General features: G+C 41.4%; 1 long non-coding RNA gene across 1 annotated transcript; it reads left to right on the top strand.

Annotated features, from left to right (window-relative positions):
* Positions 1–299: 299 nt before the first annotated feature.
* On the top strand, positions 300–5,456 carry LOC122192066. Its single transcript, XR_006182531.1, has 2 exons — positions 300–4,642; positions 4,832–5,456. It is a non-coding gene; the product is annotated as an uncharacterized LOC122192066 (long non-coding RNA).
* The last annotated feature ends 2,832 nt before the right edge of the window (positions 5,457–8,288 follow it).

The raw sequence follows: 8,288 nt of genomic DNA, 5'->3' as shown, positions 1-8,288 counted from the left end.
GAAATCTGTTGACAAGAATGGAGCTCTGGAATAATTTTTTCAGCATCTGTACCTGATTATAAAGTATGTTATCTGTTGACTTCAATGGTTACTTAAGAATAACACAAATACTGCAAAATCAACCTTGCCCTCCCATTTTCTTCGACATAACCAGATCCAACATGGAATTTAAACACTGAATTCATGCAGATACTAACAACCATGATTTCAGATTTTATGAACGTTTTAAGTTAATGCAATCCTCTTTTCTCCTCATTTTTTTTTTTAATTTTTATTTACAGCCTCTATGATATCAACACTAAACATGTATATAATGTGAATACGTTTGTTTTCCTCAAAATCAGGCTTCATTGAGTACAAAAGTCACAACTAAATGATGTGAAGATTAAATTAGGAAAAAATAATCAACAATTTGCATCCTAGAAGAGGCAAATACAAAGCTAATCTAAGGTTGCAGGAAAAGTGCATCTGAGCTCTGTGGTGCTACAGCAGGAAGATGATGGATAGAAGGGTAAATCCAACTGGAGCTTTCAGAATCTTGTTTGTAAAAATTATGCAACATTAGATATGGACACAAGATTGAAATATATCAGAGCAAATGTGGATACTGAAGATATATCTTTATGAGCTGTCGAAAGTGAAGTAAAAAAATAAATGTTTTTCTTAACTTGTGCCCATAAATCAGTGAATAAGATGTTGTAGTGACTTGATTGCATGAGCAGTGCAGAGCAGGACTTTGAGAAGATAACGCTTAGCACCTACTGGGACAATTCACTACATATCCAGGCAGAGGAGAAGTGTAGATCACAAGTGACACGCCCGTGACAGGAAAATTGTTCCTGCTCACTCTTATTTTGAATTCATACACGTTCACTTCAGCCACCTTTATTTGAGAAGATTTAGATACTCCATCCTTCAGTTGTGGCTCCACAGAGGCCTGATTCATGTTTACTGGTAGCTGAAATGGAAGTGTTTACAATGGTCACCATCCCAGTTGGGGGATCCCTCCGCTTTTCTCCCGGCATTTGTTACCCTCTTATGTTCTCAACAGAAGCAGCCAATAATATATACAGCAGCGTCTGATCTGCAACAGTTGTGGTTTATCACTCTGAAACTGAAGTGACTTCAGAAATTTCAAGACACGGGGATAAGCTCTGCCCCTTCTTTTCTAATAGCTCTTCAGTGAAGGTAGAAAACAACTTTAGCGTGCAGAATTGATACTGGGAACATGTCTTCTCCATATGAAAGAAAAACATGCAGGACCAACATTTTGGAAAGCTAAGGTGCATTTGACAGTTAGAAAAAGAGTTTTGTCCACAGTCAGAACAGGTAGGGAAGAAGGAACAGAAATATGCAGTCAGGCAAGGCAGAAAGGTGGTGAAGGATTATAAAGAAGGCAAGAATGACAGTTTCAGCTCTAGGTGAGCAAGTCTGAAAGGTAAATAATCTTATTTTTGCCATCATAGGTGTTTCAGTCATCATTCATCACAGAAAGACTTCAACAAGAAAGCACTCTATTGACTCTGGCGTGCATTTTGGTTTTCCCAGTGAGGAGACCAGAGGGAGGTAGACTTCCTCACTCATTAAAAGAGGAGGAGAATGACATCAGAATCTCCAGAGATACTCTTGGAGAGAGTAATATCTGCTACATCTGAATGACTTCAGTTTTTCCCACCTTCTGGGCAGTGCAGCAGATCTCAGTACATCACAAACCTGCACAAGATTGCTATCTGAACACTACAAGTCTCTTCCCTCCAGGTGCCCATCTCTGTCCAACTTTTGCATTTTTGTGTTCAGGCCTCCTGGCATAAGGAAGGAGAATTGAGCCACGGGATGGTGCAGCACCTGAGAGCTATCAGACATTCCCATCTGTGTCTCAGGACCTGCCAGCACTTGCTCCTCAGAAAATGAGCTTTGGGTTATATTTAGATATACGTGCAACAAAGCAAGGTAACACGGCAGTTATTCTTCTCAAGCAGTTTTGTTAGGAAGCGTTTTGCATGATAGCTAACCACACAAACACGGCTAATGGCTCTACCACCAGTGTAGAATGCTCTGATCAGCTCTTTTTACAGGCAGCTGGAGGAACAGCAGTGGGTGCGCCTGAGCAGTTTGGCCCCTCTCTTTCCTCCAACAACAATTTCCAGAGAGATTTAGGTAAAGGTCCTTACGTGCTGCTTTCCCATGTACATGTTCCCCGGGTACGAGGTACAAATACTTCCTGCAATGATGATTACACTCTTATTACAATGTTACACCCATGTCTAACTTGCCCTCAGTGACTTCACCCTTATGCAAGTTACAAATGTAATAACTCTTGTGAACAAACCAGCCAGCACAGTTTAACAGCTTTTAACCCTTAGCTAAGCAATTTTAAAGTGGTACCTACAGAACTACAAACTCGTTGAAGTTCTTTGCCTACATAATATCAATGTTGCTGCTGATGTTGTTAAGATTCCTAAATGTAATGAGGCCACCAAGAGCTTTTTAAGTCAGTGTACAGCTAAGCATCTGCAATGGGCAAGAAAGGAGGGTAGGGCAGTGGGTGACTGTCCCCGCAGATTCAGCTTCCTGGAATGTTGCACACTCCTCCTTGTTCTTTTTGGTTTAAGGATGGGGCACTTATTGAGGCCTCCCTTCATCATCATCATGCCGTGTCCTTTTGGAACTGAAAACTTACAAATCTATCCAAATTGATACAGATATGGCAGTAGAGGTTTCTTTTCATGGGGAAGGGAAAACAAGCAGCAAAAAATATGGAATCAAAGGTTTTCTGTGATGCAATGGGGAGAAAAGATGCACTATGCTCCATACTGTAGAGAACTCCCCCACACACTTTTGATTATTTGACATATTTTTACTTTTTTCACAGACAGTCAAGGAAACATCGTATCAGCCAGCTACCAAAGGACAGAATTATCATTGTCTTAAAGTACTTTGGTCTTCTAAAACTAAACTAAGGTATTTGACAAAATGTCTTCTGGACCACCCTGGCATGCTTTGATTGTAGCCACCAGCCAGAGACTGAGAATATCAGGCCTTGAGGCAAGCTGTCTGTGACAGGTAAACAAGATTAACAGAAGCTTGAACAATTGTGGCTTCTCCCAAAAATCCTTCCCACGTGGATTGACAGTGCCTCTCTTCCACCCACATTTAATATCAGTGAATGCCACCAAGAAAATGTGCCACCCACTGTCCCTTCAGAGCAGTCTCTCCAGCAGCACTGAAGCCAGACTGCTCTGAGCAGCAAGCAGCCCACACAGAGCAATGCTGAGCAACCCGCTCTTCCACCCCACAACCCCCTGGCATTTCTGCACACTTTCTGCTCTCCACCCTCTTCTACCTGTGTGCCTGTGCTCCCTGTGGTTAAGAGCTGTAAGAGCTGCATTGGTGCTAGTAGGGTACAACATGACCTAGATGCTCCCTCATGTCCATCCAGAGTTGTGTTTGACAAGTCAAGGGGTGACTTTGAGACCGTACACACATACAGAGCAGGTCCATAGTCCATAAGACATGGCTTAGTGGGCAAGGTGGTGATGGATTGATGGTTGGACTAGATGATCTTTTTCCAATCATAATGATCCTCTGATTTTGAGATCTCTCTGGCTGGAGCCACCCCAGGTGGCTGACGCAACAAAACATGGGGTGTATTTTTTTGTCATTTTTTTGTCATGCAGCCAGTGACAGTGGCACCCAAACACAATGCAGCCTGGGCACTTGCCACCACTGAGGGCCAAAACACTGTCACATGCTGTGGTTTACTGAGAAGTGTGGGGGTCAATCAGGTCCTGACTCCAGATAAGGCTTTGTGTCACCATTCTAAGAGCAGGACTATCATCAGGTAGCACCTGGATGCCAGCAACATAGGCTGGCTTTCTTCCATTAGAAATCAGCTAAATGATTTTGAAGAGGTATTCAGTGCTATGATGTAGCTTATGTTTTACAGCCTGTGCTTCCCAGCTGTGCAAGCCATGTGCTGCTGCCAGAGGGGCATTATCCCTGGTTAGGAGATCACCCAGACTAATAGGAACACCAGTAGGAAGGGCTGGAGCTCCTATATTCCCACAGCTAGCAAATGAGAGTAGACACTGAGTGCTTCTGCTGTCAGACTGTTAGGAACTCAGGAATAGGGCATCATAGGCAGTTAGGGATATGTGCACAGTGCATGTTTGAGGGCCAGTATGTTGTGATTTCCTATATTTTGCCTGCAACATAGTGTATGCACACTAGTCTGAAAAAGTCAAATGTATTAGGCTTAAATCTTTGCTTTCATGACACAGGGCTTTTTTAGTGGGATGTTTTGTTTTTCTTTCTGTTTTTAACACTGAAAAAGCAATGAAATTGTGGCTGATTTATGCACGAAATGAGGAGCAGAATAACAAGCCTCATTTGCGTACTGAGTTTAGAAGTCAGTAACACTTGACATTTGGCCTAAAGAGCAGCAAACAGGTCTAGCATTGAGCAGGTTGGAGTGGGAATCAGCCATCTCCAGCTGTATGGAGGCAGTAAGCAAAGAAAAGCCAGCTGGGTTTTTGGATTTACCCAAATTACAATAGGAGGCACCTGAAAGGAAGGGAGCATGGTCACAACATCACACAGCTGTTGAGAAGAGGATCTGCTGATCATCAGAGTAATTCCTATGGTAAGCGTTCAGATTTAATGCATGTTCATTTTGATAAGCATCTTCTGGTGGGAGGAGGTAGGGATGGGGGGTGCAGGATGAGAGAGAAAGAAAAAAAAAAGACAAAAATAATTTAAGTAAAATAGTGATACCAAATCCTAAGTGAAGGTAGATGTTTAGTTGCTGTTTGTTCTATTAATTCTTTGGAAGAAAAAGGCTTTGGTATCCTTGAGTGTACGGAAAGGATTGCAAAGGTTCCTGCTGTAAGCTGCATCACTGCATGAGGCCAGAAACATTTATTTGCATTTGACACTAAGGTAAGGAAGAAAAATAATAATAATAATAATAAAAATGGAGGAGGAGAGGGTTCTTGTACTTAAAACCAATTAATTTTGAGTTTATTATCTTTTTTGTTTACAAGATGTGCTTGTTCTTTTAACATGGCGATTCTTGAAAATTATTTTAGCTCTGTGCTTTTGTCTTTTCCTTCCTTCTGGGCTGACGATTATTGCCTGATGCTGAGGGAGACACTTGCTCATGCTCCTTAACTTCAGTATTGTGTACTCGCAAGGATTAGAGGAAGAACACAGGGCTTAAAGGTAGAACGTGATTCTGTAGATGGTGGCCTCAGCCTGAAGTGGGAGAAATGAATGGGCAAGGTGAAGAAAGCAGCCTTGAGATTCTGCTGTCCTTTGTCATGGATTCTAGATAGAGACTGATGTTCACAGCACTGTAACAACTGAGTCATTCACATTAAATTTTCCTCTGATCCAATATCCCATTGTTGACAGAGGCCATGAAAAAAAGTACAGTAATTGATATCACATCAAAATGATCCCTTAGCTCCTGGTGGTTTTTTGGATAGGTACTCCCCAAGCCAAAGACCCTCAAGTGGATTTTTCTCCCACCTTCATTGACCACTTTGGGTCTTAGCATCTTTCATTTCTCATGCTTCAGGATGTGATTTAGCATGACAAGTAACAAAAGGCTCAAGAACGGCAATGGTGAGTGAGGGTGGGAGATGGGCAAATGGGAGACTGGTATGTATACATACTGCATGGAGCATATCCCTTTGATCAAGGAGGGTCCCAATTATATGTATTTAAGTGTCCGGTCTGTGTGCTGCAATACCTGGAAAACACTACTTCTATGATGCAGATAAAGTGGGATAAAGTAGCAATGAGCACAGTGAGTGAGCTTTCCTTATGGTTGAAGAAATTGAGGAGAATATGCCGAAAGGGGAGGGAATGACAAGGACAGAGAAAAATCAGGAGCCTTCAGGGCCCAACAGAGAAATTCTTTACATAAAATATGCAAGCTACAAGATGCTGGGGAAAATGATTTCACCATTATATTTTTTAGATCTCATCACTCGCACAGACCTTTCCTCTTGGAGTCACTACAACTGAGCAAGAACTAAATGCCAGCATTGAGTGAAAGAAGGGCTTGCTAGGGTTCATGAATACCTTCCTGAGCCTTTCATTTTGGTGGGCATTCCTCAGTCTCTGGGTACTGATATGTGCATCATGGTTGCAGTCACACTCTCGATGTTGGAACAGTGCTGATCTCACAGCTGCACCGGGGCCTTGAGCTACAAAAAGGAGCCTGGTGAGGGCAATCAGCAGACACTGAGGTAGGCTTTACCTGTTGTGATGGTTGATTTTCAGAGTCATGAAGTTGTGTCAGAGCAACAGAGAAATGTTGTCACTGGCATTGTACACTGGCAAAAGGAAATCATGGAGGAAAAAAAAGTTCTTATCCAGTCAGAATGATGTCAGATTTTTGTAGCCATGGAGGCACCTCACATATGTGCACAGCTGAAGTAGCCACCTTTGCTGCCCATTTGATATGCATGACTAACTTTCATCCAATTAGTAACAGTGATCTAGAATGACATAAAATCTTTTCAAACATGACCAGAATGCCTGTGACTCAATCTTAAACAACACTTCAGACACAGGAAATAAAACAGAGGGCCTTCTCCAGCTCTATGTTGGTGATGCTCATCATGATCGCGATGCTACAGTCTGAGAATCTGGTTGAGCGAAGAGGAATGTTGTCTTGAACAACATATAAAATATATAAAATATTCAATGTATTATATATTTTATGTTGTTCGACATATGTAACAAAGCTTTTCTAATTTGTATATACTGGTTATTAAAACATAAAAAAAATAGGGGCAACAGAAATATAAAACTAACCGGTTGGACACAAGCCCTAGAAGAAGATTCACACTTCTCTCTGGTCTGAGATAAAAACATGAAACTGGGTTTGATGCTTCAAAGTGCAAGCAATATGTGAGCATAAGTCTATAGAGGTTACCCCAAGTTAATATTCTCAGGCTCGTGTGTGTCAAAGTATTGTAACATTGTCACTTATGCAGGGAAATGGGCCATCCTCCATGCAGAGGATGCCATTCATCATGGCACGAATGACAAAAAGCTACAGCATCAGACTGGAGGGAAATGGCTGTCCCACACTTGTCTCGTACAGCATGCAGGATGTTTTAAATGCAGTATTTCAGAGAAACTGTCACCTGGAAACACAGTGGCTCACTGGGAAGTGACCTTCCAGAGACTGCTCTAAGGATGCACACTGTGTACATTAAAACAGCCACTAAGTTTTTTTTTGTTTTTTTTTTTTTTTGTTTGTTTGTTTGTTTGTTTTTAAACTTTCTGTCTTCATTTGTGAAGCAAGTTCAGGACTGAATAATTTAGGCTGTATGCATGAACAACAAAAACTGTTTCCAGTGAATAGCACTCATGATGAATATGTACCCAAACTAATGGGCAGGTTATTATTTGTATGCAGTTCATTATTATTTTTACAAACAAATGCAAGATTGATGTAGACAACATTTCAAGTCTTTAGTTCTAGGTGCACAAAATTAGATTGCTTTCACCTCCAGTCACACTCCTTGTCTTGATGGGTACCTAGGTGAAAAACAGTGCACGTAATAAAGAGGAATAAGTATTGCCTACACCACAGTCCACAAGAAGCAGCAGAATTATTTCCTAAAACAAAGGGTCATATTACTATGAAATCATTTAAAGGAAATGCCTAATCACCAGATTCTACTACAAATTAAATAATTTGGGCAATATATGACATAGAAAACAGACCCCCTGAAGATTTTGTCAGTGAAATGTGAAATCAGACCGTAGCTGTAATTCCATAGAAAGCAAACACGTCATTTTTTCAAGACTAGACTGCCTAAAAAGTACATTGGGTGGGCCTCTCTGTCATTTCATTTGTGATAATTTGAAAATAAAATACAAAAAAATTCACAAAACTCTCTGAAATTAAAAAAGCTGGATAAGAGTAATAAAGCCATACAATATAAATATTAAGTAGAAAAATAACAAAGAAAGGTAAGTAATCAGAGTATTTCAACGTATCAATTTACTAACGTAAAAAAAAAAAAAAAAAAAAAAAAAAAAAAAAAAAGCACAAGAAAAACCCTCATCGAGACACAGAGCTGGAGAGGAATGAGGGCGGAGCGCCGCATCCCCCTCAAAGCGGAAGATGCTGGGAAAGGGAAGTTAAGGGAGGAGGTGGGACGGAGCGGGCGAACGAGGCTGAGGCCCTGGGGCGGTGTCAGAGAGCGAAGAAGCCGAAGGCCCCGCCCACCGGGGAGGAGGACGCAGTTGGCGCTCCCGCCCCC

The sequence above is a fragment of the Lagopus leucura genome, unplaced genomic scaffold, assembly GCF_019238085.1.
Source record: "Lagopus leucura isolate 7727_CA_CO unplaced genomic scaffold, USGS_WTPT01 70-26_obj-0_obj, whole genome shotgun sequence".
NCBI lineage: Eukaryota > Metazoa > Chordata > Aves > Galliformes > Phasianidae > Lagopus > Lagopus leucura.
The sequence above is the reverse complement of the archived record's forward strand: the minus strand, read 5'-3'. Positions and strand labels throughout refer to the sequence as shown.